Source organism: Canis lupus, chromosome 7, assembly GCF_003254725.2.
Source record: "Canis lupus dingo isolate Sandy chromosome 7, ASM325472v2, whole genome shotgun sequence".
Taxonomy (NCBI): Eukaryota; Metazoa; Chordata; class Mammalia; order Carnivora; family Canidae; genus Canis; species Canis lupus.
The window spans coordinates 54,365,965-54,383,938 of record NC_064249.1 but is presented as its reverse complement, the minus strand read 5'-3'; the positions used below and the strand labels follow the sequence as shown (position 1 = coordinate 54,383,938).

The 17,974-nt window shown below is 40.4% G+C and overlaps 2 protein-coding genes across 13 annotated transcripts in view; one reads left to right on the top strand and one right to left on the bottom strand.

The window, feature by feature from the left end:
• The window catches only part of LOC112647879 (translation initiation factor IF-2-like), a 40,179-nt gene that overhangs the window by 1,237 nt on the left and 20,968 nt on the right, over positions 1 to 17,974 (top strand). For 9 of the 12 annotated variants that reach the window (XM_035718961.2, XM_035718960.2, XM_035718956.2 and 6 more), the window contains exons 2-3: positions 5,300 to 5,401; positions 9,861 to 9,936. The gene's annotated coding sequence lies outside the window, so the exon portion shown is untranslated. Of the gene's footprint in view, positions 1 to 5,299; positions 5,402 to 8,424; positions 8,481 to 9,860; positions 9,937 to 17,974 lie in introns of those variants that run through there. The other 3 variants (XM_049112753.1, XM_035718955.2, XM_049112755.1) reach the window with 2 other exon arrangements.
• ZSCAN30 (zinc finger and SCAN domain containing 30) overlaps positions 1 to 17,974 on the bottom strand; it is an 82,176-nt gene that overhangs the window by 56,968 nt on the left and 7,234 nt on the right. The window lies entirely within an intron of this gene.

The window sequence follows — 17,974 nt, the reverse complement described above, 5'->3', positions numbered from 1 at the left end:
GATAATTGAGGCACAAGTAGATAACTGGCTCCTAACTAGTAAGGGGAATCCAGGTCGGAAAGCAGGGCGGGCCGGGTGGCTCAGCGGTTTGGCGCCGCCTTCGGCCCAGGGCCTGATCCTGGGGTCCTGCGATCGAGTCCCGTGTCGGGCTCCCTGCATGGAGCCCGCTTCTCCCTCTGCCTCTCATGAATAAATAAATAAAATCTTAAAAAAAAAAGATTGGAAAGCAAAGCATGACTCCGACCTTTGGCTCCCGCTACGTGTTACACAGCTTTATTTTGACCAAATTATCCGTCAGGGAAACAAGATGAGACTCTTAAGGGCTTTGGCAGCGACCTCAGCGAATTCGCAGAGTGCATGGTCATCTTCTGACTTTAGGCTTGACGTTTGTACCACAAAAAGCGGCTGCTGAAGTTATCATTTGAAAAGTAAATCAGCCCACTCCAGCCTCCTATTGAAAAAGGCCTTCAAAAGATCCCCACTGCCTTAAGTAGGACATAAAAACTCCTTACACTGGCCTGCAAAGCCCCCTGCGGTCTGTTCCCTGCCTCCCCACTCTGACCTCAGTTCTTAGGCCCATTGTGAGCCTGGATTCATGGCCTCACTGGAAGTCTTCACCCTTCATAGCATAGTAGATCTCGTTTATTCATTTTCCTGGGTTTTTTTGGCCCTCCCCTCTATTTTTTTTTTTTTTTTTTTGGTCTGTAGGTCCATAAGGGCAAGGACCTTGTTTGTCTTGTACAGCACAGTATCCCCCACCTAGTCCTACGATGCTGACTGCCTGGTACATAGAGAACTCAATAAATATTTGTTGAATAAATGAATGAATCGTGGGTTTGTCACACTGCTGCTTTTGCTAGGTCACATGTCAGGCATCAGAAACCACACAAAAGAGCCCTGTTGTTTAAGGTCTATGTTAGAAGTGTAGGTCCAGCCTTCCAGAAGCATTCCAAGATCCTCAGGCTTCAGCTTTCTGCCTCATTCAGGGCTTCATAGAGTGCCCTCAGCCTCTGCTGGATTCGTGAATGAGAGAGCTAGCCACCAAGCTGCTGATGGTATAGCACTCATTTATGTTCTTTTTTTTTTTTTTTTTAAGATTTATTTATGATAGAGACACAGGCAGAGGGAGAAGCAGGCCCCATGCGGGGAGCCCGATGCAGGACTCGATCCCGGGACTCCAGGATCGCGCCCTGGGCCAAAGGCAGGCGCCAAATGGCTGAGCCACCCAGGGATCCCCTCATTTATGTTCTAACAGGAACTTTGTCTCCTCAGAACCTAACTCTGGTCCTTCCCCTCTCTTTTCTCATTTAGGAGGCTTCAAAATCCAACCATTTCACTCTCCTCCTTGGCTACTGCCACCAACCTGCTTGGCTGGTCTTCCCAAATTTCTTTCTTTTTTTAAAAGATTTTATTTATTTATTCATGAGAGAGACAGAAAGGCAGACACTTAGGCAGAGAGGAGGCAGAGAGGCTCCCTGAGAGGAGCCTGATGCTGGACTCGATCCCAGGACCCCAGGATTACAACCTGAGCCAAAGGTAGACAGTCAACTACTCCACTGAGCCATCCAGGCGGTCTTCTTCCCAACTTTCCCTCTTTTGTGACCCTAACAACTAGCTCAAGGCATTTTTGTTTTATTTTGTTTTGCTTTAAGAGTTTTTACATCTGATTAATATTAGAGAACAAAAAAGATAAACAATATCAAACAGAAACACTTGGGGGAGTTGAAAGTGTTGCAAAATTTTATAAAACTCTGTTTGGGATTTTATTATTCCTAATTCTAGGAGAGTAAATGGAAATTACAGGGAGTCTTCCCTCTCTAATTTATTCTTTTGAGGGCAGGGACCCACAACATCCATTTTGAAATACCATCCTTCTGAGCCCCATTATGTGGGCTCTTTCCTGAATGGTGGTCCCTGTTGCCAACTTAAAGACACAGTCAAGATAGAGCATCACATTCTTCTGAGCAACCAGAGAGTAAGGAATAGCTCCATCCCAGTGCTGGACAACCTTGCACATACCTACCTACATAGGTCATGTAGGTGAGCTGATTTGTGAGGTCATGTAGGTGAGCATGCAGCTGATTTGAGTGTTGGCAAAACACCTGTGATCCTCCCAGAATGTGAGAACATGAGAGGCTTGTGAGGAGCTACAAGAAGGCCATTTGCCACTCAGGTCCCCATCTTGGCAGGAGGCTGTCATGACACAGTTCTTCATTGCTTGCTGGGTTGTGACGAAGCTTTCTGCCTCACTTGTGACCTGGTGTGCAGCTGAGACTGTAAAAAGGCTTAGCTACAGCACAGCATTAGCCCCTTAGAAACAAGGCATCCCACATCTCAGGCTGAAGTCATCTGATTCCTTTTGTTTTGGTGTTATCCTTTTAGTGTGAGACAGTAGCTCATGAGGAGCCGGTACCTTTTGGCTACTCTTGGTTTCACAGTCTATGTAAGTACTGATCTGTCTAAATCTTAAAAAGGCTCATTTCTTTACCAGCCGAATCGTTTGACCTTGCTTTAAAAGCATCTCATTCATTAACTAATGGTAAAAAACCAAAACCAAAACCAGATAGATACTACCTGGGTTCCAGAGACCTAGACGTGACTACAATGAAGTCATGATTCCTTCTTTTAACATCACGGTCTTATTTAGGAAATGAACAAAAAACCAAGTATTTATAAGGCAGTAAAGAAGTACTACAGTAGGAGGCAGCCCCGGTGGCGCAGCGGTTTGGCGCCGCCTGCAGCCTGGGGTGTGATCCTGGAGATCTGGGATCGAGTCCCACGTCGGGCTCCCTGCATGGAGCCTACTTCTCCCTCTCCGACTCTGCCTGTATCTCTGCCTCTCTGTGTCTATGAATAAATAAATAAAATCTTAAAAAAAAAAAAAGTACTACAGTAGGGGCATCTGGGTGGCTCACTGGTTGAGCAACTACCTTTGGCTCAGGTCGTGATCCCACTGTCCTGGGATCCAATCCTGCATCAAGCTCCCTGCAGGGAGCCTGCTTCTCCCTCTGCCTATGTCTCTACCTCTATGTGTCTCTCATGAATAAATAAACCTTAAAAAAAAAAGGTGCTAAGCAAAAGAACAGAATACAGGGTGTGTGGCGGGGGGACACACCTACATGAGGTAGTGTGCTGAAGAGGAAGAGAAGCATCCAAAGACAGAGGAAGCAAAGAAAAGTTTTCACCTTGAAATGAAAGTACAGACCTTCAGACCTGCTGTTAATTAGATTTCATTCAATAATAATAATAATCTTTTCTAGGCTTTTCTTTTAAATTTTTATTTATTTATTTATGATAGTCATACAGAGAGAGAGAGAGAGAGGCAGAGACATAGGCAGAGGGAGAAGCAGGCTCCATGCACAGGGAGTCTGACATGGGATTAGATCCCGGGTCTTCAGGATCGCGCCCTGGGCCAAAGGTAGGCGCCAAACCGCTGCACCACCCAGGGATCCCTAGGCTTTTCTGTAACAATTATTTTGAAGCTCTCAGTCCTTCCCATCAGTTCAGAAGTATTTCCCTCTGGGCGTTTAAAATACACTGGTTAAAGATTCTGTTTCAGCCAATAAGTGCACTGTCATCTAAAGACTCTGTTTCTCTTTGCCAGATACTCACTTTGCCTTCCTGGTAGCTGGGAATGGCCATATGATTCAGTTCTGGTCAATAAAATGTCAGAGGAATAGTTTGTATCTCTCAAGAAATTCCTATAATTCGGGGATCCCTGGGTGGCGCAGCGGTTTAGCGCCTGCCTTTGGCCCAGGCACGATCCTGGAGACCCGGGATCGAATCCCACATTGGGCTCCCGGTGCATGGAGCCTGCTTCTCCCTCTGCCTGTGTCTCTGCCTCTCTCTCTCTGTGTGTGTGTGTGACTATCATAAATAAATAAAAATTAAAAAAAAAAAAAGAAATTCCTATAATTCATGTAAGTTGTCAAATTTGTTGGCATAAAGGTGTTCATACTATTTCCTTAATATCCTTTTTTTAAAAATTTTGTTTATTTATTCATGAGAGACACTGAGAGAAAAAGGCAGAGACACAGGCAGAGGGAGAAGCAGGCTCCATGCAAGTAGCCCGACGTGGGACTCGATCCCAGGTCTCCAGGATCACACCCTGGGCCGAAGGTGGTGCTAAAACCGCTGAGCCACCCGGGGCTGCCCAATATCTTTTTTTTTTTTTTCCCCAATATCCTTGTAATGTCTGTTGGACCAGTTGTGATCTTCCCTCTTTCCTTCCTAAAATTGGTAATTTTAGGTTTGTTTTTCTTTGTCAGTTTGCTTCTAGTTCATCAGTTTTATTAATTTTTCAAGGAATTAACTTTTGGCTTTATTTGCTCAATTACTTTTGTCTATTTCATGGAGTTCTCCTTTTTTTTTTATTTTTATTTTTTTATTTTTTTTTAATTTTATTTATTTATGATAGTCACATAGAGAGAGAGAGAGAGAGAGAGGCAGAGACATAGGCAGAGGGAGAAGCAGGCTCCATGCACCGGGAGCCTGACGTGGGATTCGATCTGGGGTTTCCAGGATCGCGCCCTGGGCCAAAGGTAGGCGCCAAACCACTGCGCCACCCAGGGATCCCGAGTTCTCCTTTTTTAAAAACAATTAATATACAGTAAAATTGACTCTTGTTTTGGCATATAGCTATATAAGTTTTAACACACGTATAGATTTGTGAAACTACCACCAAAATTATGATGCAGAATAGTTTCATCATTCCATAAAACTGCCTCAGGATATACTCACAACTTTCTTACATCCCTAATCCATAGCAGCAATTAATTTATTATCCATCAAAAGAGTTTTGACTTTTCTAGAGTGCAATATAAATGGGATCATAAAGTACGTACATTTTTACATACCTTTCATTCAGCATAATGACTTTGAGACTCATCCATGTTATTGCATGTCTCCATAGTTCATTTTATTGCAGCTATCACAGTTTGTTTATCCACTCAACCATTGAAGGACTTTTGGGTGCTTTCTGGGTTTAGGCAATTATGAATAGAGATACTATAAATACTCATGGATAAGCTTTGTGTGAATATAAGTTTTGATCTCTCTAGAGTAAATATCTGGAAAAGGGACTGCTGAGTCATATAGTTTTATGGGCTGAATGTTTGTGTCCACCACCCCCCGAAATTCAAATGTTGAAGCTCTAACCCCCAATGTGAAGGTATTTGAAGATGGGCCCTATGAGAAAGAATTAGGTTTAGATGAGGTTATGAGGGTGGGGAATTAGTGCACTTATATGATGAGATGGAGAGAGCTTGGTTCCTCTTTTTCTTTCTCCCCACCACATAAGGTCACAGTGAGACAGTGATCATCTGCAGGCTGGAAAGAGAGCCCTCACCAGAAAACCAAATCCACTGGCATCTTGATCTTGGACTTCCCACCCTCCAGAACTGTAAGAAATAAATTCCTGTTGTTTAAGCCATCCAGTCTATGGTATTTTGTTATAGCAGCTGGAGCTAATATATATGACTTTTATTTTTTTTAGTTTAAATAAATTGAAAATTGAGCCAAAATCAATAATATATGACATATAAAATATGAATTTGGGAAATAAGCATTAAAATTACATATATAAAAATTATATATATGTATGATGTATTTTTTATATATGGCTTTTTCACCCTCTCTAGAGAATCTGCCTAGAGAATAATGTTGGGGAACAATATATAAAATGTACAACTGGAAATATGTTGACAGCTATGTTTAAACATTATAATGAAGATCCACAATTAAAGGAGATTTTAGGTCTCTCTTTTTCTCTCTCTCTCACACACACAAAGTATATGCTTACTTTTATAGGAAATTGCCAAACTGTTATCAGAATGACTGTACCATTTTACATTACCATCAGCAATGTATGAATATTCCAGATGCTCAACATATTCACCAGCACTGTTATGTTAGTGTTTTTTGTTGTTGTTGTTTAGCCATTCTAATATGCATACGATTATATCACATATGGTTTTCATTTGCATTTCCCTAAAGGTTAATGATGTTGAGCAACTTTTCATTTGCTTATTTGTCATCCATAAATGCTCTTCTGGGAAGTGTTTGTTCAAGGACCCCCATCCCCAGTGCCACCTCATTAAAAAAATTTTTTTACTGCTAAATTTTTGAAGTTCTTATAAATATTCTAGATACAAGTCTTTTGTGTTGTCACTTATAAATACTTCTCCCAGTCTGTAGTTTGAATTTTATTCTTAATAGTGTATTTCACAGCAAAATATGTTTTATTTTAATGAACTCCAACTCATCCATTTTTAAATTTTATAACTAGTGCTTTTGGTGTCATAGCTAAGAATACATAACACCAGGACATGAAGATTCTCTCACACTTCCTCCTAAAAGTTTTATATTTTTATATTTAGTATTAGATACATGATTTATTTTGCATTAATTTTTGTATAACGTGCAAATTATAAGTTGAAGGTTTGTGTCAGGGGGAGGGTTTGCATATAAATATCCAGTTCTATTTGATAAGTTTCTTTTTTTTTTAAGATTTTATTTATTTATCCATGAGAGACACACACAGATAGAGAGAGAGAGAGAGAGAGAGAGAGAGGCAGAGACATAGGCAGAGGGAGAAGCAGGTTCCTCCTCTAAGGGAGCCCAATATGGGACTCGATCCCGGGACTCCAGGATCATGCCCTGGGCCGAAGGCAGGCGCTAAACAGCTGAGCCACCCAGACATCCCATTTTAAGAAGTTTATTTTGTTTCCATTCAATTGCCTTTTCATCTTTAAAAATTTTTTTTTAATATTTAAAAGATTTTATTTATTTATTTGAGAGAGAGAAGGAGAGAGCCAGCGAGAAAGCACAAGCAGGGAGAGAGATACAGGCATAAAGAGAAATAGATCTCTCTAAATAATAGAAATAGATTTCTCTAAATAAATGAATAAAATCTTTTAAAAGAAGAGAATTAGTTGCCTATATCTACAAAAATATCCTACTGGAATTTCTATCAGAATTGCATTAAATCTATTGATCAGTTTATGGACAATTGGCATGTTAATTATATTGAGTCCATCAACCTATTAATATACCATATCTTGTCATTCATTTTGATCTTTTGATTTTACTTATTTTCATTTTTATTTATTTTTTTAAAAGATTTTATTTATTCATGAGAGACATAGAGAGGCAGAGACATAGGCAGAGGGAGAAGCAGGCTCCCTGCAGGGAGCATGATGTAGGACTCAATCCCAGGACCCCAGGATCACGCCCTGAGCCAAAGGCAGATGCCAACCACTGAGCCACCCAGGTGCCCCTAAAATTTTTAATTGAAGAATAGTTGACATATAATATTATATTAGTTTCATGTGTATAACGTAGTGATTCATATACATTATGAAATGCTCGCTTTAATAAGTGTAGTTACTATCTGGAGTCATATAAAGTTATTATAAGAGTATTGGGGGATCCCTGGGTGGCGCAGCGGTTTGGCGCCTGCCTTTGGCCCAGGGCGCGATCCTGAAGACCCGGGATCGAATCCCACATCGGGCTCCCAGTGCATGGAACCTGCTTCTCCCTCTGCCTGTGTCTTGCCTCTGTCTCTTTCTCTCTCTGTGACTATCATAAATAAATTAAAAAAAAATTAAAAAAAAAAAGAGTATTGGCTATATTTCCTATACTTGATCTTCTTTGATTTTATTCATTAACATTTTGTAGATTTCAATGTACAAATCATGCCCACATTTTGTTCAATTTATTCCTGAGCATTAACTGGTTTTATGGGCTATTTAAAATGATATATTAAAATATCTAATTGTACATTGCCCATATTTAAAATATGCAGCTGACCCTTGAACAACATATGTTTGAACTATGTGGATTTGCTAATATGAGGATTTTTTTATATACAAATATAGCATAAAACTGTAAATGTATTTTCACCTCCCTATGATTTTCTTAATACCATTTTTTCTCTAGCTTACTTTATTGTAAGAATACAGTATAAAACACACATAAAAAATATGTGTTAATTGACTATCTTATAGGTAATGCTTCTGATCAAAAGTTGGCTATTAGGAGTAGGTTTTGGGGGAGCCAAAAATTATACGTGGATTTTTTACAGTGCAGAGTGGTTGGTGCCCCTAATCCCATATTGTTCAGGTGTCAACTGCAATTGATTTTTGTGTATTGACTTTTATTTTCAACCTTGACAAACTCCTGTATTAGCCAGGGTTCTCCAGAGAAACCAAAACAATAGGATATATAACATATTTATAAAAACATTTATTAGAAGAATTGGCTCATTCAGTTATGGAGTTATGGAGGCTGAGAAGTCCCACAGCATGCTGTCTGCAAATAGGAAAGCTGTTGATATAATTCAGTCTGGTTGCTGTCCTAAAGGCAGGAGAAGATGGATATCTCAGCTAAAGCAAAGAGCAAAATTGCCCTTCCTTTGCCTTTTAGTTCTGTTCAGGTTCTGAAGGAATTGGATGATACCCACCCATATTGGTAAGGATGAACTTCTTTTGTCAGTGTACTGATTCAAATGCTAATCTCTTCTGGAAATACTTTTACAGACATACCCAGAAATAATGTTTTATCAGCTATCTGAGCATCCCTTAACCCAGTCAGGTTGACCCATAAATTAACCATCACAACTCCATTAGAAGCATTTTTATAGATTCAGTGGATTTTCTATGTGAATAATCATGTTATCTACAGAAAGGGAAAGTTTATTTCTTAATTTCCAAACTATATTACTTTTTTTTTTCTTGCTTTATTGCCTTGGCTAGGACTTCCAATACAATGTTGAGTAGGAATGGAAAGACTGGACACACTTTCTTTGTTCCCAGTCATAGGGGGCAAGGGATTCAGTCTTTTATAACTGAGCATGATACTGACTCTAGGGTTTTTGTTTTGCTTTGTATAAGACTTTATTTTTTTAGAGTAGTTTTAGGTTTACAACATTGAGAGGGAATTAGAGAGATTTCCCATATGCCCTCAGGCCCCACACATACATAGCCTTCCCATTATCAATATCACTCACCAGAATGATACATATTTAACCAAGGATGAACCTATATTGACACATCATAATCACCCAAAGTCCATGGTCTACCTTAAGGTTCACTCTTGGTATTATGTATTCTATGGGTTTAGACAAGTGTATAATGACATAAGTCCATTATTATGATATCATACAGAGTATTTTACCTGCTCTAAAAATCCTCTGAGCTGTGCCTATTTCATCTCCTCCACCCCCAGGCAACTACTGATCTTTTTGTCTTCATAGTTTTGCCTTTTCCAGGAAGTCCACTATATAGCGGAATCTTTACAGATTGACTTCTTTCACTTAGTAACATGCACTTAAGGTTTCTCCATGTCCCTTCATGGCTGGATAGCTCGTTTCTTTTTAGCAATGAATACTATTCCATTGTCTGGATGTACCACAGTTTATGCATCCATTCACCACTGAAGGACATCTTGGTTGCTTCCAAGGTTTGGCAATTATGAATAAAGCTGCTAAAACAGGTGTCCAAATTTTTGTGTAAATGTACATTTCCAACTCCTTTGGGTAAATACTAAGGAGCATGATTGCTGAATCATATGGTGAAAATATGGTTTTGTTAGAAACTGCCAAAGTGTGTATACCATGTTGCATTCTTGCCAGCAATGAATGAGTTCCTGTTGCTCCACATCTTCGCCAGCATTTCGTGGTGTTAGTGTTTCACATTTTGGCCATTCTAATTGGTATGTGGTGAACTCTAAGTTTTTCACAGATGTGCTTTATCAGTCTGGGGAAGTTACTTTCTCTTTGTAACATAAATAGATGATGAATTTTGTCAAATACTTTTTCTGCATCAGTTGATATGATCATGTGGTTTTTCCTTTTGGAACAGCTCTTCTGGTGGATTGCTTTGACTTTTGAATACTGGGTCAACTGTATAGTCCTGGGATAAGCCCCACTTGGTCCAGGTATTTTCTTCTTTTTATACATTGCTGAATTCAATTTGATAATATTTGTTGAGGACTTTTGTGCTTACATTCATTAAGAATTTTGTTTTACAATCTGTTATTCCTAGTGTTGTTTACATTGTGTAATTTCCATTGATCTATATAGATGACTATTTCATCTGTCATTTGCATTCTTCCACCGAGTTCATCCAGTGTATGTTTTACTTTAGCAATTGTATTTTTCTATAAAATTTCCATTTGTATCTTCTTTATATCTTTCCTGATGTTTCCTCATTCCATTCATTCACACCTTTTTTTTAATTTTTTAAATTTATTTATGATAGTCACACACACACACACACAGAGGCAGAGACACAGGCAGAGGGAGAAGCAGGCTCCATGCACCCGGAACCCGACGTGGGATTCGATCCCGGGTCTCCAGGATCACGCCCTGGGCCAAAGGCAGGCGCTAAACTGCTGCGCCACCCAGGGATCCCTCATTCACACTTCTTAAGCTTGGTTATAATATGTGGTTTAGAGTCTTTTTCTGATAGTTCTAACATATATGTCATCTAGGCAGTGGCATAATTTTCTTTTTCTTTTTTTTCTTTTTATTTTCTTTTTCCTTGCAAATTGAGATGTTCCTGGTTCTTTTTTTTTTTTTTTTTTTTTTTTATTTATGATAGTCACAGAGAGAGAGAGAGAGAGAGAGAGACGCAGAGACACAGGCAGAGGGAGAAGCAGGCTCCATGCACCGGGAGCCCGATGTGGGATTCGATCCTGGGTCTCCAGGATCACGCCCTGGGCCAAAGGCAGGCGCCAAACCGCTGCGCCACCCAGGGATCCCTGATGTTCCTGATTCTTACTATGCCTAATCATTTTGCACTGTATCCTGCACATTTTGATATTTTGTTATTAGATTCTGGGTATCATTTTATGTCCTAAGCAGAAAGTTGATTTGTTTGTTTGTTTTAGCAGGCAGTTGCCCCACATAGGGTCAGGCCACAAGTTCTGTGTGGGTTGTAGTTCTAAAGTCAGTTCAGTTTTCAAACATTTCCAGTCCTTTGTGCATGCCACCTGGTGGCCAGTCTGGATCTGGGGAAGTAGTCTACCCGGTAGCTCAGTTCTCAATGCTTGTGCTGCGCCCTGTAGGGTCAGATCCATGCATGTACAGTTTAGAGGTGAGCGGAGGTGTTCATATATTACTTTTAGGGATTACACTTGATCTCTCTGCCATTTGCAATTAACTCAATGTTTTCTGGCTCCCTGAGGCCTCCCTTAGTAATCTTCCAGCTAGAAAGTTAGGGCTGTAGTTTCCTTGCTCTGGTGTTTTCTTCTCTCAATTACATCTGCATCCTGGTCAAGAAGTGATAGGACACAGAGAGGATAAAAGCCACGGAGATTGGTACCATGCTCTTGGAACCAAAGCTCCTCTGATCAAAGCTAAGAGTTCCCCTCCCTCTGAGTTTAAGGTGATTTCTTTCTGTGCCCCCTGCCATTGCTGGGTTGCTGCATGGCTATATTATTGCCTGGAGGCTGTGGTAGGAGAGAAGTCAAATGAAGAAAAAAAGATACAGGATGGGGGCACCGGGGTGGCTCAGTCAGTTAAGCATCTGACTCTTTTGATTTTGGCTCAGGTCATGATCTCAGGGTTGTGAGATTGAGCCACACTGGGCATGGAACCTGCTTAAGATTCTTTTACTCCCTCTCCTTCTGCCCCTCCCCGACATCCCTCTTTTAAAAAAACTAAGGGATTTCTCCCATTCTTTCTGACTCTTAGGAGCCCCTTCCCTACTCCTTAGGCCACGCACAGAACATTTCCCTTGGAGTTCTTCCTGTTCTCTGTGTGCGCTTCTGGGTTTCAGGCTAGGAGGCTGTCTAGGCTAGGAGACACCGGGGAGGAGGAAAGCGTAAATTCAGTGCAGTTCAGTGGAACTTCAGATTCTAGTCCTCCTCCCGAATCTGCTTGCATTATTTACTCCTCAAGGAGTTGCTTCTTTATCTCTGTCCAGGATTCTGTGGGAATCTCTCTGTGGAGAAAGACAAGAGTGGAATGTGCTTACCTTCCCTGGAACCAGAGCTTCTGTCCTTATTTTTATCATTGTGTCCTTTCTACTTACTTTGGTTTCAAATTCCTCTTTTATTTTTCCCTAGATTCTTGAGGTGAATAATTAGGTCACTTATTTCAAACGTTTCTTATTTTCTAAGGTAAATATATGAAGGAATGGTACATCAGGACTTGAGTCCTGCTCTGCAGATTTCTTAGCTCCTTCCTCCATGTGTCAGCTTCATCTACCAGCTGTTGCAACATTGCCTGCCATCATAGCCACTCACAACAACATCTGGAGATAGAAAGGCGTCATCTTTTCTATCTCTTCTTTTTAGAGAAAGCAAACTTTTCCTGGAGACCATGGAACAGGTTTTCCCTAATGTCTCATTGACCCAGATTGGGTGATATGCCCATTCCTAAATCAAAATTACTTGCAAGTAGAACAGGATTGCCATGACTGGGTTAGGTTAATCATGTGGAGTTGAAAGAATATTGATAAGTCAAACTGTAAAACCACTCAGTTGACAATACCACTAATAGGCAGTGAATAAAAGCAGTCTAATGGAATAATCTAGTTCTTTTTTTATTTAAAATTTTATTTATCTGTTTGAAAGAGAGAAAGCATGAGCACAAGCTGGGAGAGCAGCAGGCAGAGGGAGAAGCAGGCTCCCTACAGGGAGCCTGATGTGGGGCTCAATCCCAGGACCCTGGGATCATGACCCAAGCCAAAGGCACCCTGGATTAATCCAGTTCTGATGCAGTCCCATTGACCTGTCCAGATAGTGACATTCCACCTAGCATCCTGACAACTCCTGCAATATATTGGAGCCAGCCAAGCTACATAGGGAAAGATAGCAGATGTTTACCTGGCTGATCATTAGCTCAGACACTAGAGTTCACATGTTATATAAGCTTCCAACCAATGTCATTGATCTATTAGTAAAAATGTGGTTATTTCCACCTTTTGGCTATTGTGAATAATACTGCTATGAACATGGATGTACAAGGATCTGAGTCCCCACTTTCAGTTCTTTTTTTAAAAAAAAATATTTATTTATTCATGAGAGACACAGAGAGAGAGAGGCAGAGACACAGGCAGAGGGAGAAGCAGGCTACATGCAGAGAGTCCGATGTGGGACTAGATCCCCGGTCTCCAGGATCATGCCCTGGGGCCAAAGGCAGGAGCCAAACCACTGAGCCACCGATGGATTCCCCCCTCCCCGCCCCCGCTTTTAGTTCTTTTGGATGATATACTGAGGAGTGGAATTGCTGAATCATTTGGTAATTCTATATTCAGCTTTTTGAAGAGTCATCAAACTGTTTTCCATAGTGGCTATATCATTTTACATTCCCATCAGCAATGCACAAGTGTTCCGATTTCTCCACATCCTTGCCAGCATTTGTTATCTTTCATATTTTTAATCAAAGCTATCCTAATGTGTATGAGGGGATATCTTATTTTGGTTTTAATTTGTATTTCCCTAATGATTAGTGTTGTTGAACATCTTTTCCTGTACTTATTGGCCATTTGTATGTCTTCTTTGGAGAAATATCTATTCATGTCCTTTGCCCATTTTTGAAATAGATTGTTTAGGGGTTTTGTTGTTATCATTGAGCTGTGGGAGTTCTTTATATATTGTGGATATTGATACCTTATCAGATACGTAGTTTGCAAATATTTTCATTCCACAAGTATTTAAGTGCCTATTGGAGGTCAGGTACTGTGACAGATGCTTCAGAGATAGCAGTGAATGAGTCACTTCATGCTTTCAAGAAACATAAAATAGTGGCATCAACACAGAAGCAGATATAAGCACCCATTTGGTGGGGTAAACACAATTCTTCTCAAATATGCAAAGAAAAATGGAGCTAATTTTTTATAACTGATATTTTTGCTTCTTGAATTCCCACCTCATTGTATGGGTGGTGGTGGTGAAAGAATTTAATTATTCAGTCCATTTTAAGTTCAACTCCCTAAATGGCTATTTCTTGTTTTGCCCTTTTCTGTCATCTGGATTTCTGGGGAGGGGGTTTATATTCACTTAGGTGAGATGGTGCTGTGGATTGGATCTCAGATGGGCTTACTGTCCTTCTTTTCTAGTCTCTTGTCTTCACAAGTGGTCTGCCGTTGTGCTTGCTCACCAAACTATAGCAACCAGTAACTTGTTCTTTTGGCTAGGCTGGAGGCCAATATCTTTTCCTTCATTTGTCATCTCCACATCGGTTCCAGCCACCCTCTAAGGTGTGGCTGAGACTCCCAGCTGATTGTGGGCCTTCTGGGTCCTGCAGCTCTTGGCTATAAGATCCACAAAGTTACTTTGTGCAGTGGTCCCAACTCTCCAGTTGATGCAATCAGCTCTTTTCCAGGGTCCCCATTGAACATGGAGAACTGCTAAAGATCTCCTAAATCATATGTTAGCTGGTAGGAGCCCTTTGCTTAACACTGCATTGCCATTTTTATAGTAGTCCAGTGTTGGAGAACAAGAAGTCTGTTCAGCAATTGCTCCCTCAATGCACTCAATAGCAAGTTGGCCCAGCCTTCTCCCCTTTCAAATTTTCTCCCAACCCCCTCTGGCATTTCTCTAGGCATTGGGTGCAAAGGTAAAGGAACACCTGTGTCTGACCTTCTCTTTGCCTCACCATTTCCAGGGGACAGGAGGGCTTTTTCATTTTTTCCTTTTGCTATCTCATGACTTTTTTTTTTTTTAAGATATTTATTTATTATTTATTTATTTATTTATTTATTTATTTATTTATTATTTATGAGAGACACACGGCGGGGGGGGGGGGGGGCGGGGCAGAGACACAGACAGAGGGAGAAGCAGAGGAAGAAGCAGGCTCCCTGCAAGAAGCCCAATGCGGCACTCAATCCTGGAACTCCAAGATCACACCCTGAGCTGAAGGCAGAGGCTCAGCCACTGAGCCACCCAGGCGTCCTGCTATCTCAAGACATTTCTTCCCAAAGTATCATTCATCCTCCCCCTCTTCCTTGGAGCCATATATGCAAGTTGGTATTTTAAAAACATTTTGTGTGATAAATGTAATACCAGTATGTAATGAGTAGAAGAGTGTGGTAGTGGTCCCTAACCTACTCTTGGAGGGCTAGGGTGGGGCTTCCTGGAAGAAGTGGCATCTGAGCTAAAACACAAAGGAGTTAAGTGCAGAAGCTGGTAAGAGTTCAAAAGGAACACATGCAAAGGCCTGGAGGCAGAACTTCGATGATTCAGAATGGCTTTGGCATAGAGCATGAAGGATGCAATGGCAAGAGACAAAGCTGAAACGATAAGCTGGAAAAAAAATGAAAAAAAAATGAAACGGTAAGCTGTGATCAGATCACACAAAGCCTCAAAAGCTTTGTTTAGGAGTTAACTTTATATTAAAAGCAATGGAAAGTCTATGTTTTGAACAAGAAAGGGACATGATCAAATGCATGTTTTTGAAAGATCATTCTGGTTGAAAGAAATGGATGATGAATATGAAGAAGTCAAAGCTAAGGGCCATTTTGTTTCCCCTCACTTAGGGGATTACCTACCATCTCAAATTTTATAAAGATAACACTAGAATAGTATAGAGTTGGAGGGTTAGTCACATCACCATACTTAAATGTTGAGAGATGAGGGATAATAACTGATGGCAGCCCAGGTCCTGAATGGTAAGGGACTAGCGAGACCCTTCTTTCATTCTGAGGAGGGGAAATAATGGGTGAGGTTAGCAAATTTGATAGCAGGAGGTTGTAAGTTATCTTTTGGGGTTTCTTTGCCCTGTAAACAGGAAGCAAAATCAGCCATTTGCCTATGAAGAGGAAGATGGCCAAGGAGTATGGCAAACACTGTTGGGTGACCCAATGTCATTGACAAAACCCACCCGCCCTGCTGCTTTCCCTCTAGAGGTTGAAAACCCATGCTTTACCAGACACATTTGCAACAAGGAAGCATAAGCAGAATTTTCTTGGAAAATTCTAGAGTTTCTTGGAAAGCTTTTACTTTTCCTAGCAAAGGAGATGGCCATGGCTGAAGCTCCTTTTCCTCTTTCTTGACTTGACCCTGGAGGTCATTCCTGGAGCTGGGTCAGCTCTCTTGACTATCTGAGAAAATAAGCATGAGGGAAAGGCCAAAAGAAGGGCAGAGACCACATCTAGACCAGCCATTGTCCAGCTGCTGATTCACAGCCAGCAGCAACTCACCTCCAGATTTCTGGTTACAAAGCCTTACCTGTTTAAACCATCATAGTGGATTTTGCATCCAGAAACATTCCCAATACAGGAGGGTTTAAGGGCAGTAACAAATACATGATCTGGCCTCCAAAAGAATGAGAGGTAATGAGGGAACATAGGATTATACCTAATTATTAAAGGCCAAGATGAAGTGAAATTCATAAAAATACAAATTTCATTGGAAAGTGTTTGCTATCTATGGAAATCAATCTAATGGGGGTACTAATATCATGCTAATTTTAAAAATCAAGGTTAGCCCAAGTCATATTAAATTTCCATTTAAATGAACTAGCATTAGGAGATCAATGTAAGTGTCTGATTAACTCCCAGTAACACAAAAACACCTTTCAAAGTTTTGTCATGTACTTAGATGATATGATTCACACCACCTTCTGGGGGAGAAACAGATTATTCACAACGTAGATAACACAATCTCTTAAGGTTTATGGCAGCACCAACTGAAGACAACTTCCCTCAGAACACTCCAGGTTGTCATTTTATTCAAATAGTAACAAGAAACTCTGTCTTTCCATAATCATGCAATAAATCACAATACTTGTGTCTGAGGCAGTAGCTGCTTTCATAGATGGCTTGTTCCTTTCTTTAATTACAAAGAGAATGAGCCCAAATAAAGATTCTCACACTTTTAATAAATGTAAATATACAAAACTCAATATATATTCATATTCACTAGAGCTACAAAGTATAATCACTATCAGACAATTCTATAATCACAATTTACATTCACCTCTTCCCTTACCAATCTTATATTATCAATATTCTAAGTAGAGGACAGTAATCCCTTATTTGTTTCTGGAGTTACTCTCAGCACTAGATATGGTTAGATTTTCTGAAAGTACAATATTTATACTCCTCATCAAAGAAGTTCACTATGAGGTCCCTCTTCCCTTCTCCTAAGGACTTCCATTTTTGATGTTTGCTTCCATATTGGCTAACTGTGGCACCACAGAAAACATTATGAGGCATATATTCTTATAATACAGTTTTTATCAAGAATCCCTAGATTCTTGGAACATTATTTGTATACTGTCATGATAATTTTAATAACATACAAGTCATTTTATTTTTACACAGGAAATCTGACTGACATATGGGCAAAGTTCAGTGAACTCTTCAAACTGAACTTTAGTAATTTTGTACAAGAGCGTCAAAACCCAGGGGTTCAGGTCTTGATAGTTTGTCGAGGGACAAACCTTAAGAATGCACATGACCCTGAAAAGGTTCTCTTGTGGTGCCTGAAACATGCTCACAGCTGATGTATAGCAGAAAAGGGGACACTGGAGGAGAGCTGTTAGCTGGTAAGGGTTTCCTTTCGCACATACGCTGTGCTGCACCTTTCCTTTACAGGCCACATTTGCTCGTATTCCATCAGTCTTATGTGAACTGTCTTTTCTTTATCTCTTTTTCATTTTAAGATGATCACGAATGTTATATAAGCACCCATAGATAGCCTTGTTTATTATAACATTCCTTATATTTATGCCACTCCCTAAGACATGCAGAGCCAATCTGCTGTATTCACTGAGTTATTTCCAAATTACATTGTAGAGATTATTTTTGGGGGGGACGCCTGGGTGGCTTAGCAGTTGAGTCTGCCCTTGGCTCAGGGCATGATCCTGGGTCCAGGGACTGAGTCCCACATCAGGCTCCCAGCAAGGAGTCTGCTTCTGCCTCTGTGTTTCTGCCTCTCTCTGTGTGTCTCTCATGAATAACTAAATAAAATCTTTAAAAACATTTTTTTTTCCTACATAGAAAATTACTTAGAGGGTGCCTGA